General features: G+C 33.7%; 1 protein-coding gene across 3 annotated transcripts in view; it reads right to left on the bottom strand.

Moving 5' to 3' along the window:
- HBS1L (HBS1 like translational GTPase) overlaps positions 1-17344 on the bottom strand; it is an 86847-nt gene that overhangs the window by 44300 nt on the left and 25203 nt on the right. Inside the window, exon 1 of one of the 3 annotated variants that reach the window (XM_047101647.1) lies at positions 5414-5502. The exons of the other annotated variants lie outside the window; for them this stretch is intronic. The gene's annotated coding sequence lies outside the window, so the exon portion shown is untranslated. Of the gene's footprint in view, positions 1-5413; positions 5503-17344 lie in introns of those variants that run through there. 3 annotated transcript variants of the gene reach the window in all.

Raw genomic sequence — 17344 nt, 5'->3', positions numbered from 1 at the left:
CCCAAGTCAAATTACACAAGTCAAAGAAAGGTGCGGCAGAGCACAGGGGAGACGTGAATGGGAAGGGGATATAGGGGAAGGAGGACTAAAAAGGGAGGTGGTGGAAGACGAGGGACAGAGGGGGAGAGCCAGCAGAGAAATAGGTAGGAGTACTTCTTTTTTATTAGCAGCTAGTGTTGCCAAGCTAAAGGGGAAAAAGAGTACTATCTGACATTGTTGGCAAGAGCACAGCCTGGTTCAACTTTTGGTGGGGAGGAATGCGATAAAATGAAAATGCTACGTACGTTATACTTCTGGGAATGTGTTCTACAGAAATATTAACATTACTGTGCAACAGTATACAAACAAGATTCTTTACTGTGGTGCTGCCGATAGGGCAAAAAAAAAAAAAAAAAATTGTGGGTGGACATCAATAAGGGAATGGTAACAAATCATGATGCATCTAAACAATGGAATAGTTCACGTCAGATATAAAAGTAGTAAACCTACATGCATGAAAAGGAAACCATTACACATTAAGTGGAAAAAGAAAGCACTGTAATATTATATAGTAAAGGTGCTGTATCGCTATATTAATGGCATTAAAAAGTCCACAGGAATGGAAGTGAACTTTTAAAAGTGATTACATCTACAGTGTGCTATTAAGAAAAAAAATAACTTTCAAAATTCATATACTTCTATGCTATATTATTTTTATAAATAAACATGTTTAAGTGAAAAGCATACATATTAAAACAAGCACTTTAAAACACTAAAAACTCCTCTCAACTTTATTCTTGAGATGCTCTTGATTTTTCTTATAAGTTCATAAAGCAAAATCCTACTACTTGACAGTAACACTTAGAATCATCTTACCACAACCCAAACTCTTCCCATCAATGATCTTGAATACCACATACTACTGAAAACATCCACTGAAAAGTTCATGCTTGGAAACAAGAGTGCCAAGTTCATCCAGTCAGTCATTCAATGACAACTTTATATTCTGCATGCTCTATGAAGCTGAAAGTAATGCTCTAAAGAGTTTTGGTTTTTGGATTATGCAACCCCCTTATTTAAACTCTGAAGCTCCTTGACAGCAAGGGCTGCCATGTGTTGGATTTCTCTATTTTTGCAACCTAAATATTTGATACATTGTACATCATCGATACATGATTACTCAATTGAACAAAATAATTTCATGATAGCTCTTTCAATGCTCTAATAAGGGTGAAAACTAAAAGGGAACTATAAATGTGAACTTCTTTGAACAAGGTCATGGCAAAATCTATCCCGCCCGCCTCATATTCTCTAGAGCACGATTTCTCAACCTTGGTACTACTGATGTTTTGAGCAGGATATTTCTGTTGTGGGGAGCTGGACTCCCCATCACAGGATGTTTAGCAGCATCCCCAACTGTCTACAGACACAGCCAAGTGTCCTTGTGGCCCCAAATCACCTCCAGTTGACGACTGCTCTACAGTTATTAGAAAAAGCACTAAATACATATTATATACCCTATAATCACTACCTCAAATGTATAGATCATCTCCTAACTCATCCTCTTGCCCACAAAATGATCAATTGCCTTTTCTTGTCCAAACATAAAAAATCCCGAAGTCACTGTTTTCTGATTCCCCTTTTTCTCAAAACTTCTATATCCAATTAACTGTATTTACTATTCCTCATAAACATTCCTCAAGTTTGTCCTTTTCTTTCCTTTCCCATCTACTTAGGTCAAGCCCATAGAACCCCATGCCTGATTTACCTTTCAAGACTCATCTCTTCCCTATCATTCCCATAAATGAACTGGAATTCTCTGGCATACACATTCTTGTTTTCTCACATCCGTGGCCATGGCCCATGCTATTTCCATGTTCATGAAAATCCCATTATTTTCATGCAAATTATTAATACAAGGAAGCTAAGGCTTCTTGATAACGCATGAATCACAGAGGTCAACTTCAGCACCATATACTATGATCAAAGACTCTTAGATTCATTCTACAAAGATTTACTGAGAGCCTGTGAGGTATAAACACTGGTCCTCCCCACCCCCCCCCACCCCCCGTGTAACTGGCAACAGAATAAAGAACCTAGAGATACACTTGCGTACTTTCATGAACCCCCCCCCCCCATAATCACTTCATGTCAAAATCCTCCAGTTCACCAGAGTTTGGTAAAGTAGGTACGACCTGGTAGGTAAAGTAGGTCTTAGGTCAAGTAGGTAAGACTCTCCTTCAACAAAGCTTTGGTGGAATCCAGGCTCTGCTACTAACTATGTGACTTCAAGTGAATTATTTAACTTCTGTGCCTAGGTTCTTCATCTATAAAATAAAAATAAGAGAACCTACCTAACAGGGATGTTAGGAGATTTAAATAAGTCAATACATGTAAAGCACTTAGAGCAACACCTGACATGTATTAAATACTCAGTGCTCCACAGTAATGACAGAAAGCGGCATAGTCTGTGAGTCTCTGAGATCACCAAAATACCAACTTCCTTTTCCTCGTTTGACACCAGGGAATCCACAGTTACAAATTACTCTCTGGCAATCACATATTAATTCACGATGGGGAGAAGAAAAATGCCAACTGTGTATAACACTGTACTAAGCACTGGGATAAACAGATCAAATAATAAGACATAATTCCTATCAAAAAACAGAAGTCTACTAGAGATAACACACATACTACAATGTGAACTATGATAACACAGACAGGCATCAGAAAGGTACTGACCCACCCACACTGAAAGAATTAAGCAATGTTTCCTTTAAAATATTTCTAATGAATCTTGGAGGAAAAAATAAGGATAAGGGGATTGGGAAATAAGACACAATGCCTGAAACAATACAACCGCCAATAGATTGGCATGGCTGGGACACAAGCAAAGAGGGTAAGTAGGTTAGACATAAGAATAGAAAAGCAGGCAATGCATTTAGGGCCATGTACAACATTAAGACATTTAACTTGATTTTGAAATATAAGACGAACCACTAACAGAATCAAAGCATTGGAGTAAAATATCAGAGCTTTTAAAACTTACTCTGACCACAGCATGGAAAATAGACTGAAGGCGAGACTGGAGAAAGAGCAGTTAGAAGACTGCTGTCCTAACACGTGTAAGAAATTCTACGGACTGACCTAAGATATGAACGATAGAGACAGAGAAAGGGATATCCAAGCTATTACAGGGTAAAATTAGGAATCCATAATACCTAGATGTATGTAGACAGGTGAGAGAAGTAAAAGTTCCCAGACTTTCCAGCAAAGAAGAATGAGCAGATGGTTAAGTCATTACCAAATAGAAAACACATTCCAGAGAACTAAGAGAAATCTGCTAGTCAGGGTCTTGCTTCTTTGTATGGGTCCTTTCATCAAGTGCACAATTACAGCAGTACATAGACGAGGACTGCCACCAATTTTTTTTTTTTTTTTTTTTTTTTACCACTGTTTAGATACAATCTTGGGTCTGTAGAGTTTTGCAAGTTAAATTATAACATGTTCTTGGCACTGGGGACACAAAGATGAATAATAGTCTCTGTTTTCAGACACAGACATAAAGACAGACAAGACTGAAAGAAAATACAGGCAAGGAAATTAAGAGAGAATTTTGCAGGAGACAGTGCTATGACTACAGATGAGCAAGAACCGTAGCACAGGGAATAAGAGGAAACAGGCAGGAGATGAAAATACACTCTTACATCATGATGATGAATTAAATGTTACAGAGGGAGAAAACAGAGATCTTAATCCCTAGGACTCTAAATTAGATATGAACACAGAACATATTGGGTCTGAGATTCTTTCAAGGCAAAGAGAAATCTGGATAATCATGTGTGCAGAGGAAAAGAAATGACAGCATCATTAAAACACATGAACTTAAGACCTGGGAATGGATGAGGTAGCTTACCGAAAATGAAGGCTGAGAGGGCAGGCAATGGAGGAACTCAGATTAATAAAGAGACAGGCAGAAAATAAGCATTCACATTCCTTGTAGAGTTCTCACAAGGAATTTAGAGTCATGGAATCATGCAATTTTGTGGGCTGTATTTTTAGAAGTCACTTGGTCCAGTCCTTCATTTTACAGATGAAAATTTCAAGCAGATTTCTAAAGATCACATGCTTAATTAATGGGAACTTTGCTTCTTTTGTCCAGGCTGCTTCCAAGGCACACTCCCCTTTCCACTTTGTTTCCGGCTGCACCTCCTCCAGACTTTATGGGGTTGATTTCCTCAAGATTACTGAACCAGGTTTACTTTGAAGTTAAATGTATATGAAAACTGCTCAATCAAGTGTCTCTATAAAATGTTAATGCTTTGTCAAGATCGTGATTTTGTGATTTTAGTGAGGCTAATCATTAGTACCTATTTGGATACTTCTGGTCACAGTTAAAGTTAAAATCAATAATTATGATTTCTTCTAATATTTGCATTTCAAAATCTCCAAAGAATCTATTTGGTTAGAGCCTAGTAGTTACATCAGTCTCTGCTTACCAAAGAAGTTTCTGTTTGACACACTTTTAATTTCCAATGGGAAATTGGATGGGTAGGCTAAGTTCCCCTAATAACAAACACATAAATACTAACTCCTTAACCTTCTGCTCATGCTGATTTTAGGAGGGGAAAGTGACATTTAGACTCTAAGGCATGCATCATAGCATTAGGCTATCAATTTTAGGTCATAAATGATACTCCCAAATTCTTAACAATGATAACTCCAGACCAAAATGATATGACTTGGAAGTCAAAAACCTTTATTGTATATTCATAAAACATATATTGTTTTCTGACTATAATGTAAAATTTCAATATAAAGTATGTGCCTTACCTCTCCATCCAACCTACAAGCTCCAGAAGGGTATTTTTTGTTTTCCAAAACATCCAGTCCAGTGCCTGGTACACACTAGGCACTCAAATATTTTAAAAGATTATATAATTTTATATATGGAAAAAAGCCAGTGATTCTCAGCTTGGGAGAAGAGGTAGATGAAAAAAACAAGGCCATCTCTGCCTCTCTTCCTTTGAAAATCCTTGTCAGTGGAAGATACTGATGCTGACAAAGTATTATTATCTTTCAGATGTCCTGAGACAGAAAAATAACTCAAAATAACATATCTGATATAGGGGCGCCTGGGTGGCTCAGTCGGTTAAGCGTCCGACTTCAGCTCAAGTCATGATCTCAGGGTTCATGAGTTTGAACCCTGTGCTGGGCTCTGTGCTGACAGCTCGAAGCCTGGAGCCTGCTTCGGATTCTGTGTCTCCCTCTCTCTCTCTGCTCTCCTTCTCTATCAAAAATAAATAAACATTAAAAAAAATTTTTTTAATGACGTATCTGGTATAAAAATATTTTTATAAATGAAAGAGTGAAGTTCATCTAAGTTAAACAATTTGACCACCCAGATTAACATTCTTTGCAAATTATAACCTACCTCTTGTTGACTGGTTTCAGGTTCATAACTAAAAAGATGTTTGAAGATCTGCCTCAAGTCAGGAAATTAGTTCAGATGACCTTTTAAGGTTCCTGCCCTCATAATCCTATTTTTAAAAATAACCAGTTAGCCTATTCAGTGAGAATCTCTTCCCCACATATATACCATTAATTTCTAAATAACATCAACTATACAATATTTTTTTAACATGTTAATACTATCATCCACATCAAATAGGGTACTAGTTAGTGAAAACTGTTATGCAGGAAATAATACTCTTAAATCCAGTTAAAAATAACTAAGGTGTACTTGGTTTTGCCTATATAAAATTCATAGCTAAACATGAGAAATATTACAAGGGGGATGTTCAAAAATATGGGTTTGTTTACTTAATGGCATTAAGTAATTTCAAATTTGAATAATACCTATAAAGATGTAAAAACACTAATATAGAACACTAGTTTTGTTTTAAATTAAAATGCTTTTCACCATCTTTAATCTAGGTTTTTAAAGTATTCTCTGAAACAAACTGGGGTGTAAAAATTGATTCTACATTTAAAAATGTGTGTACAGACAAGTATAAAATATAAAGAAGAAAAATATAGGATACAAAATTGTATGTATAATAATTGTATTAAAAAATCTTGAGATAAAGAATAAATATGCATAGGAAAAAAGTTGAAAAAATATGGCAAAAAACAAAACTGTTGTCTTTGGGTAAGATAATCATTAATATTTTCCCCTTCTTCTACATCAAGAATATTACTAGTTTGATACTGAAGATAATAGGTTAATAGGTGATTTTAGAGAAAAGGAGAAAATATTTATAAGGTTAAAATAAAAACCTTCAAACTAAATTCACAACAGACTCTTAATGTAAGAAAAATTTACAATTTAAAGTAATTTGGATCAAAACACCTTAAGTTTAAGAAACGTTTAAGGTTATTTAGAAAGAAAGGGGGGGTAGAGGGGAGTTCCAGGTAAGTATACTTTTTGCTATCAATCATCACTGTTCGTAAAAATGTTTCAAAATATGCCCAGTACATATAGGTATTCACACACAAAAATAAGATTTTCATAATTTCAAAGAAACCAGTGTTAAATTTTCAATGAAAAACAACTACTTCAAATATGAAACCATTTCAGTGAATCTGACTACATCTTTAAATTCTAGTTACCAGATGTACATTCAAAAAGTACATCAGCTAGGTTACAGAGAATAAACCACTTCCTTCAATATTACAGCTGTACTGACTGTGATTTATTCAGTATGAATTATTTTTTCACTTTAAAACATCCTTTATATAGCATAATTTGCCTCATCAAATCCACCATGCACCACCACTTGCTATGACACAGAAGAAAAAAGTTTTCATTGGAATCAGATTTCAATTTTTATAAACATTATTGAGCCAGAAATCTTTAAAAATTGAAAAACTTCAGATGAACAGATTTCAACCTGTATATTACATTATATACCTTCAAGCAGTATCCACAAAATTTATAACCTAATGTATGTAATGAATTTAAATTATGGTATTATAACTTATTCTATAGCAATTAAACATTCTTGCTATTTCAAGAGTTAAGGAACAAGAGCAAACTACATTACTAATAATGTTCCTTAAGAAAAATCCATTTACATTTTGTTAATATTGCTGGGATAAAAATTTCGTTAGACCAGAAATGGAACAAAACCTTCTTACTTTATAGAATAAAATTATATATATCAAACCCTTCAAAAACTACATTGGTGTCCCTTACCATTCTTCCCTAGATTTCTGTTTCATTTATTCTAAACCCTCCCTGAAGAAATCTCGTCTATATTCCTATCCTTGGGATTATCCACCCTTGGAAACATCCTAACAAATTTTGTTAATACTTCATGTCTTGTTTAGGCATGAATGCGTATTTGAGAAACACCTCCTCAACAACGCAGGATAACCTAAATTTAATGAGTTCCTACTATGTGCCATGAAATGCCATAATGGCTTAACATATAACTTCATTTAACATTATAGGTACCCTAAAAAATAAGAACTATTATTATCTTAATTTTGTGAATAAGGAATTTGTGACACACAATGTTGAGTAATTTGCTAAAGGCACACAGCTAACAGGTGGTTCAACTGGAATATAAATCCAAGCAATTTACACAAGTAACCGTGCTCTTCTCCAAATTACTGTAGGCACTAGCAGTGAGAATCTACTTCTAATCATAAAATCAGAGAAATGCTAAACATTTGGATAGAGAACAGGCATAGAGGAAAAGGCTCATAGCATGCACATGAGCTGAAGTAAGAAAAAAAGTTTACAAGAACCTTGTTGAAAACTTCAAGGAGTTCCAACTTTAAAAGAGATAAATAAAAATTAAACTGTATTAATAATTTAAAAGGCATTAAGTTTCATTAAGATTCTCATTATCTAGCTGTCATTTACACTTTTATTTTAGTGACTGCAAAATACACACATATGCACACAGACACAGGCCTACATAGGTCAACCTAATCCATATTTCCATCTAGTCCCCAATTTCCTTCCTTAATTCTATCTTTGGGATCTTCAAGAACATGGCCTTAAAGACAGAAAGAGGCTACTGTATTGAATAATCCTAAAAAATAAATAAATAAAATTAAGTTTTAAAAGGACATACAAAATGTCATATACTATCTGCACATATCATCTTGAATTCACATGTGGGACCAAGAGTCATTCCTAAATGATTTAAAAAGACCTGGTAATACTGAACACTATCCATATCCAGAAATAACTCCCTAATAACAAATGTAATGAACTTTAAAGCAATCAGTAAAAGGAAGAAAATAAGGGAAACCAACACGGTTTTAAGAGACTACTATAGCATAAAAGCTGGGTTAAGTAAATCAGAATACACTTTGAAGTAGATAGCATTATTGCCATTTTAAAGAAGAAAAGAAGTCTCAAATCCAGTCACTTTAGCAAGGCCATGCAGGTAACAAATGACAGAGCTAGTTTGCAAAACACTGATCTAATTTGAGAGCTACCACCCCTCTGATCCCACACACTACTGATACATACTGATATGATACATACAAGCCCATGCGTTGAAATTTTTTAAGAAAGTAAAGTTTTACCCTTCTTTACACACTAAAGTAAATTTTAGAAGAATTAAAAGTCAGACATTAAAAAAGCCAGACATTAAAAAAGTCAAACATAAAAAAATTCATATAATTCTCTCAAAAGAAAATTTAGAATATGTATAACCTAGAGGTTGAGTTGTTTTGTTTTGTTTTTTACTCCAAGACTCGAACCCAGTAAATTAAAGACAGAGTGAAAAATTTTAAATTTTTCTATAGAAAAAGAGATCATAAAGAAAAAGACTAGGCAAACTATTTACAATGCGTAGAACTAAAAAAATTCTCTCTTAAACACTGGCCTTAGCAACATATTTATAGATATGACTCCTCAGACAAGGTAAACAAAAACAAACTATTGGGACTACACCAAAGTAATAGTGAAGGAAACCATCAACAAAAAGCAATCTACTGAGTGGGAGAAGATATTTACAAACTATATATCCGATAAGGAGTTAATGTCCAAAATATATGAAGAACCCATAACACCAAAAAAAAAAAATCTGATTAAAAACACAGAGGACCTGATTGACATTTTCCCAAAGAATACATGCAAATTGCCAACAGACACATGTAAAGATGCTCAACATCACTGATCATCAGGGAAATGCAAATCAAAACCACAATGAGGCATCACTTCACACCTGTCAAAAGGGCTAATATCAAAAAGACAAGATATAACGAGTTGGTGAGGATGTGGAGAAAAGGGAACCCTCGTGCACAGTATTTGGGAATGGAAACTGGTGCAACCACTGTGGAAAACAGTATGGAGGCTCCTCAAAAAATTAAAAATAGAAATACCACATGAGACAGTAATTCCACTACCAGGTATTTACTCAAAGAAAACAAAAACATCAACTTGAAAAGATTTATGCAAAATGATGCTTACTGCACCATTATTTACAACAGCCAAGACATGGAAACAACGCAAGTATCCATCAATAGATGAATGGATAAAGAAGATGTGACATACACACAAATATACACACAAACAGAATAATACTCAACCATAATAAAAGAATGAAATCTTGCTATTTGCAACAATATGGATAGACCTAGAGAATGTTATGCTAAGTGAACGAAGTAGGGAAAAGACATGTTTTCACTTACGTGTGGAATCTAAAAAACAAATGAACAAACAAAAAAAGACTCTTAAATACAAAGGCTGCCATAGGGAAGGTGGGTGGTGGATAAGTGAAACAGGTGAAGAGGATGAAGAGGTGCAAACTTCCAGTTATAAAATAAACAAGTCATAGAGACGAAAAGCACAATACAGGGAATAAAGTTACTAATATCACATGGTGACAGATGCTGATGACACTTATCACGGTGAGTACTGAGTAATGTATAGCATTGTCGGTCATTATACTGGACACTTGAAGCTAATACACTGTATGTCCACTATACTTCAATAAACACTTTTAATTGGTATCAATAATATAAAGACTTCAAATTAATAAGGAAAAGACAGCCTAATTAAAAATGGGCAAAGGATACAATTAGCAATCCACAGAACAAGTTCAAATAACAAATGAATATATGAACATACTCGATTTCATTAATGATCACAAAAAATGCAAGTTAAAGTAGCAATGACACATTAGTTTCTCACTTGCCAGACTGTCCAAAATCAAGAAAAGTAATAATACCTACTGCTGGAGAAGGGATGAACCATAACTTTCATAAAGCACTGGCCGTATCTATTTAAAGCAAACAATACGCCTTTCAACACAGTAATCCCATTATAGGAGATCAATCTCATAAATCAAAAGCCCTAGATTGTAAGGATATATATACACAGATGTTCTACAAGCAGTGCTGTTCATAAAAGCAAAAATTGGAAATAAAATGTATGTCCTTTAATATGGTAAATTTTTAATAAATTGTAGTATAACATTATCATGGAATATTACATAATCACCAAAAGTTGAGTAAGTTGAAAATATTCTAGTTGACAATGGATTATAAGAATATGAAATTATAGTATTTTTTAATAAAACATTAATGAAAAACCCCTGTATGAGTGTCTATTTTTATATATTATGTGAAAATAAATAAATATATGGAAGAATCGAATCTAAAAATGGCTAAGTGGGGAGAAGAGCCACGTGGGGCTTACAAGAAAACATCATGAATGACTAAAAAAGGCCTCAGAAAGTCAGGAGTCATTTAATAAGCACCCTAATGCATTACACTTTAATATAATCATGTTTTAACTGCACCTGTTCCTTAGTTGGTAGTAAAAGAGCACTTTATTTCTTTGAACTAAGTTCAGTTATCACTTGTTGAGCACTTTCTACATGCCAGACACTGTGCCAACAGCATCACATACGTTATTTTACTTCTTTATAGAAACTTCTAAGTTAGCTACCATTTTCTCATGAGTAACTGGTATTTTAGACAATACCAACCTCTGTAACAGCACACACAGTGCAGCACACAGATACAATTTTCAGGAATACGTAGGTGACTGTCACCTCAACAAGCAACCCAAAAATGACATAAAAAAGTCACCACCTTTGATGCTTATCCACTCTATTAATGAATGAAAACTTCAATACAAATATAAAATCCATCACTGAAATATAATTATCCTTTATAAAATGTTACAAATGCTATTATGAATAACAACTAAATGTAAGAGTAAATTAGCACAATCCATCCAATTGCTTTAAAATTGCATTAAAAATGCCCATACCTTTTTAACCAGCTACTCTACCCAATACTACTCTATAAATATCTTTTATCAAATAATTGAAAAAACACACAAATGTACAAAATATTTACTGTAGCATTTTCTGGAATAATCAACTAAAAAACTTAAGTTTGCAAAGTGTCTGATTAAATAACAATATTATGTTAATAACTGTTGGCATACAATAAAGGTCTACGGACAGCTGTTAGGGCAGAGGCAGGGGAAAATGGAGAGGTGTTATGAGTATAGAGTTTCAGTTTTGCAAGATAAAAAGTTCTGGAGATCGGCTGCAAAACACTGTGAATATACTTAACATTACTGAACTATACACTTAAAAAATGGTTAATACAGTTGCTTCCGTACCTTGATTACTGTGAATAATGGTTCCATATCTTGGTTATTGTGAATAAACATGGAGTGCATATAAACAGTGGTCAATATGGTCAACTTCATGTTATATGTATTTTACCACAATTACGAATAAAATTAAACAAATTTTTAAGAAACTTTTAAAGTACGTAGTACATGACAAAATTACAACAGACTTAAAAAGTGATGTGTGGTCCCATTTAAAAAAAAAACTAATATTCTCCATATATATAGAAATAGGTACACAATGTATAAGAAGAAGGACATTGGTATTAGAGGCATCTTATTCTGTATGCTGGTTTCACCATGTACTAGTTTTGTGACCTAGGACAAGAAGTTTAGCCATTTTTGAGCTTCAGATCCTTCAACTGTAAAACTAGGATAAAAATAATCCCTCTTCTTTATGATTATTGAATATTAAAGGAGATAACAGAGATTAAAGACAATGTTTAGTACAATATCTGGCACATAAGTGTTCATTAATATTGTCTACTATTATTGCTTAAATGCATCAAAATGCTATAGTTCTAAATTCTGAATAATAGGATTAAGGTACATGTTTTTTCTTCCATTGGTTCATTTGAATTTTCTAGTTTTACTCAATAAACACTATTATTTATTTAAGCTTTTGCCTTAAAATGGTACCAAGTTATCAATTATTAAAAAAAAAAATTAAATTTTTCAAGACTTAAAACCAAACCGAACTGTTGCTCAAGAAATGGAAGACCACAAAGTAGTTCTAAATTAAATAAACTAGAAAAGGACTTCATTTCTTAGGATTGCTCATTTGCAAGGACTTGGAAATTGATACCAATTCTCTATACATGAAGGCCAAGTCTCTTACCAAATTAATACTATCAAAAAAAAAAAATGCTTGAAAGTAATTTTTTTTTTCAACGTTTATTTATTTTTGGGACAGAGAGAGACAGAGTATGAATGGGGGAGGGGCAGAGAGAGAGGGAGACACAGAATCGGAAACAGGCTCCAGGCTCTGAGCCATCAGCCCAGAGCCCGACGCGGGGCTCGAACTCACGGACCGCGAGATCGTGACCTGGCTGAAGTCGGACGCTTAACCGACTGCGCCACCCAGGCGCCCCTTGAAAGTAATTTTTGAATACCTCACTAATGATAAAACTGGTTTCCCTGGCAAGGGATTTAATTTTATCCTTAAGATATTTATCAACAAATACCAAACAAGGTTCAATTTTACAATATAAAAGTTTGCTGCAAGTACTATGTAACAATGAAAAGGGCACTGGAGTTCAAAAAAACTCCACATTTGAGTTACAATTTACCTCTTAACACCCATGTGAAAGAAGTCAATTTATTTATTTAATATAAGCCTCAGCTTCTTCCACCTAACTCACAGATTCTCCGAACGACTAAATACAATACATACAAAGCCTGAAACACAGTTTACATTTCAATATATTCTATTCCCTATCGTTTCTTGAGAGGTAGCAGCTCCCAGACAGAACACTACATACAGCCAAGAAAAAGAAACAGGTAACATGTTCAGAGGGAAAGCACCTGGCTACATATGGTGTTTCCAGTAAATCATATGTAGCCCTCAGGGGCTACTATAAAGCTCTACAGGAAAGTCTGTGACCTCAATCTAGGTCTCCAATGGCTACCACATGTTTTTCTGATAAAAAGTGAGTATGAAATAACTAAAATGAATGCTGTCGTTTGCTTCCACTCTATCCCTTGTTGAACTACTTAACAATGCTTAGTATGTACACAAAGCACTCAAAATATACCAAAAGAACTTATAATTGCCTTGGAATGAAACATGAAAGTATATAGCTATAATCAGATTATAATTTCTATGGTTAAAAAAAAAAAGTAATTAGGCCTAAAAGAAAACTTTGTATTTAGCATTCATGCACTTCTTATATGGTACTGGCTCTAGCAAGAAAAAGATAAGCTGTTTTGAGAGGTTAAAGCAAATTATTTTTAAATTAAGCAATTAGTGTTTAAGTTTTTCCAGTGTAGGTGTACATACAAAGAGAATCTTAAGACCCATCTGAGAACGTTCTGAACCAGATGAGTTTTTTCAGTGAAATAAACCACTTCCTTTCAAAAGCCCACATAATTTTAAAGCAGAAAGTCAATGAACTCTGAAGTTTTCTGTACAAGTATAAAATACTTCTAATTGCTTGAATAAAATTACTCAGTGATAAATTAGTGAAAAAAATTTTTCAAAGAGAAAGGTATTTTACAGGGGACATCAAAAATATTAAATATGCTGACTTTAAACTCCTTACAAAAAAGGATTAAAGTAAAATGAAATATATTTTAAGCACTTTACTAAAAGTTCATGTTTAGAAGTGTTTAGAAGTGTCCTCATATTAACAATTTTTCACTGTAATATAGACTTTTCAAATTAATACTGGGATTTATTTCCAGGACATGTTAAAATCTCACAACATGCTCTACCTGAGAAGAAAGAAGGGTGGCATCTCCTCCTAAAACTCTCATGTCATTTGCTTTTCCATTTCGTTGGGCGATGTTTAAGAGACAAACAAAACACAATAAAGAAATAGAAATGATCTTGTTGCAAGCATTTACAACTCTTACAATTTTATCTTTTTTTCAATTCCCTACACCTTCTCTAATGAACAACCTACCATTAAGACTCAAGAATATGAAAATCATTATGTGCATACTTATAATATTTCAGACATTCAAATAGAATACAGATATACTATATATATGAGATTGCTTAATTGACTTATTAAGAAAATAAGATACAGAAAATAACTATATCCTCACTATGTACAATTACAGTTTATTTTCTAAATGAAGGGAAAACAAGATGAAATTCAAAGGGAAAGGAAAATAGATTTCTAAACAGTATGAGGAAGCCAATATTAAGACAAACCTTATCAAAAATAGCTCAACTGTAAAGTATACTATTAAAATATATTTCTCCAAAGTCTCCAAAACTTTTAAACAATCAGTTCTTTTTTTTGTTTCCAATGTTTATTTTTGAGAGAGAAACACAGAGCACAAGTGGGTAAGGGGAAGAAAGAGAGGAAGACACAGAATCTGAAGCAAGTTCCAGGTTCTGGGTTGTCAGCACAGAGTCTGATGTGGAGCTTGAACCCATGCGCTGTGAGATCATGACCTGAGCCAAAGTCGGACACTTAACTGACTGAGCCACCCAGGTCCCCCTAAACAATAAGTTCTTTTAATGATCTGATTAAATAATTATTGGCTACTTTACTTGTAAGGTGATAGCAGTATCAATTTCAAGAACTATAAAAAATGTTAAATTTAGATTACATAAGATTCCTTTTCCAGATTTGCAGACCAACTATTTTTCTTAATACTTACTTTTTTTTAGGTCAACTATTTTTCAAGAATCAAAATAAACCCAATGTTAGAAAAAGCCTCGAAAGCAATCAAGAATTAAACCTCACCTCACACAATAATATTCACTGTGTGGGAAATTACTTTCTTCCAAGTTAGGTTGACTATACAATTATAAACATAAATAGTAAGACTTTTTCTGCCAAGAACTTTCCTTTCAAACAATACTACATGTATTTCAATTTCTGGATGTTTTTGTTTAAAAAAAAGAGTCTGTATTACTCAGTTTGGGGAGTATCTTCTCCTTTGGTAGGTTTAAGTGGCAAGGAAAACACCATCAGAAAACTACAAGATTGTCCCAAGATTTTACTCCCTAAATATATGTTCTTTTAGCAGTCCGCTCATGAATGCATAACAAAAGTACACAATAACCTGTTCAAAGATTATTTGTATTTGCTATTGATTTTCCATTTTGCATATGCTAACAAAATGAGCTAAAATGTTATCTAAATTAAGGAGACACATTGACATTTAATGCATTATTTTAGACATCAGAGTTCTAGTTAATTATGCCATAATGAAAGGCTAATTTTCACATAGGTATTAAGTTCTCAGTCCAAAATTCCAAAAGTACAAAAACACTGAAAAATTCTCTAAATGAGAAATAGAAGAAATTTCTCTCTACACTGTTCAGTGTTATGTCATGATCAAGTCAGGCTGATATGGATAGTGGAATCATTATACCTAAGCATTTAAACCTTTGCTACAGTCTGCCTTACTGACAAGCCTCTCAAATCAGTCTAGTTTTACAGCTGAAAAGAGGGTGTTTAATAGGATCAAATGCTCTAAGGAAAAATTATACACTTTCTACCCTATTTTTCTCCCAAAACACATACATGGGGCGGGTGGGGGGAGGGTAGAAAGAGAACTAAGGACAAAAGAGAAAATGATAAGAACACCAGGAGAAAAAGTTGGAAAGTAAGCCAGCAGAACTCCAGAGAAATGCGGGCCGGGGAGTAACACTAGAGAAATAAAAGCCACATTAAAAGCAGCATAATCAGACTAGCTAGCAACATACAATAATAGAGAGCAGCACACCAGTATCTGCAAAGCCCTCCACAAAAGCAAGAGGGACCTAAAACCATGATCTGTCAACTGGTCATGCAAATACAGGCCCACAGAATCCCTTTCAAATATTCAACAACTTGGGAAATATTTCACACATGTATATTTTGCAAGGAGGGGATGGTGAGCGGTCAAACCAGATGTCACAGTCAAATGAGACAAATAGAAGCCTAATCATGAAAATGCTATTTTAAAATGAACTATGGTTGTTTTGAAAGTAAGGAAGCTTTGAGTACAGAATAAAATAAAAATGCTATACATCTTGGCAATAAATAATACGACTAAAAATACAGGACAAAAAGAGAGAGGGGGCAAGTATAAGAAACTGTAACTTTGACGAGCTCAACTTTTAAATCCAGGACTCATTAAATTAACTGTTTAAAGTTAATAGTTCAGTTAATAGAAATGTAAACATAAAAGTTATAAAGGTAAATATTTTAACTAAGAACTTAAAATATCAACAAAAATTATGAGAAATAGGGAGGGGATGAAGCATAAATTAATTTCTTCATCTTCCATAATGAGAGATCAACGTATTTCTTAGTGCTAGCAAATTAAAGTATGTTACTATGTTACAAAGATAGTACAAATCTCCAAGTTACCAAACAGTACACACCAAGTCAAAATACAGACCATGTATCACAGAAGGTATTATACCTAGCCTATCCTTTGACTCTGACAAACGCAATTATATCTACAGGAGGCACAAATAACCAAAGTGACTCAAAACATTGAAAGTAAAAGGATGAACAAGTCCAACTTAGGGAAAGCAATCATGACATTAAACAAATTGAATTTAAGTCAAAAAGCATAAAACAAATCAGAAAGGAACTTTACATTAATGAAAACTTCAAATCCACAGAAAGATCATGTATCTTTACATATCAAAAGGCATAAGGTAAAATCTGTAAGTAATAAGATGAAATAAAATGGAAGGGTATTATATTTTAACTTACCTCTCTCTCAGCCTACAATTAAGGAAACAGATTTTAAGTCAGCCCACTGAACCCTCTAACAATTTAAAAAGTAACTGACAGAAATGTATCATATTTTGTATTCCTCAGACAGAATTCATATTCTTGGCAAGTGCCTATGAAACCATTCTAAAACTACACTGGGCCTCAAAAAAAAAACCTCAGTAAACTTCTAAGGGCACAGACCACATTCTCTAACAGTACAGTGAAATCAGTAATCTTAACAAAATAACGAAACTCCCACAATAACCTGGAAATTTTAAGACTTTCAGATTCTTGGCTTAAAAAGGAAATCAAAATAAAAATTGTGAATTATCCAGAAAATAACAGTAACTCTAAA

Source organism: Lynx rufus, unplaced genomic scaffold (assembly GCF_022079265.1).
Source record: "Lynx rufus isolate CCGP_SWC_20201006 ecotype Redwood Valley unplaced genomic scaffold, mLynRuf1.p SCAF_6, whole genome shotgun sequence".
In the NCBI taxonomy this organism is placed as follows: Eukaryota; Metazoa; Chordata; class Mammalia; order Carnivora; family Felidae; genus Lynx; species Lynx rufus.
This window is presented reverse-complemented; position numbering and strand designations above follow the sequence as displayed.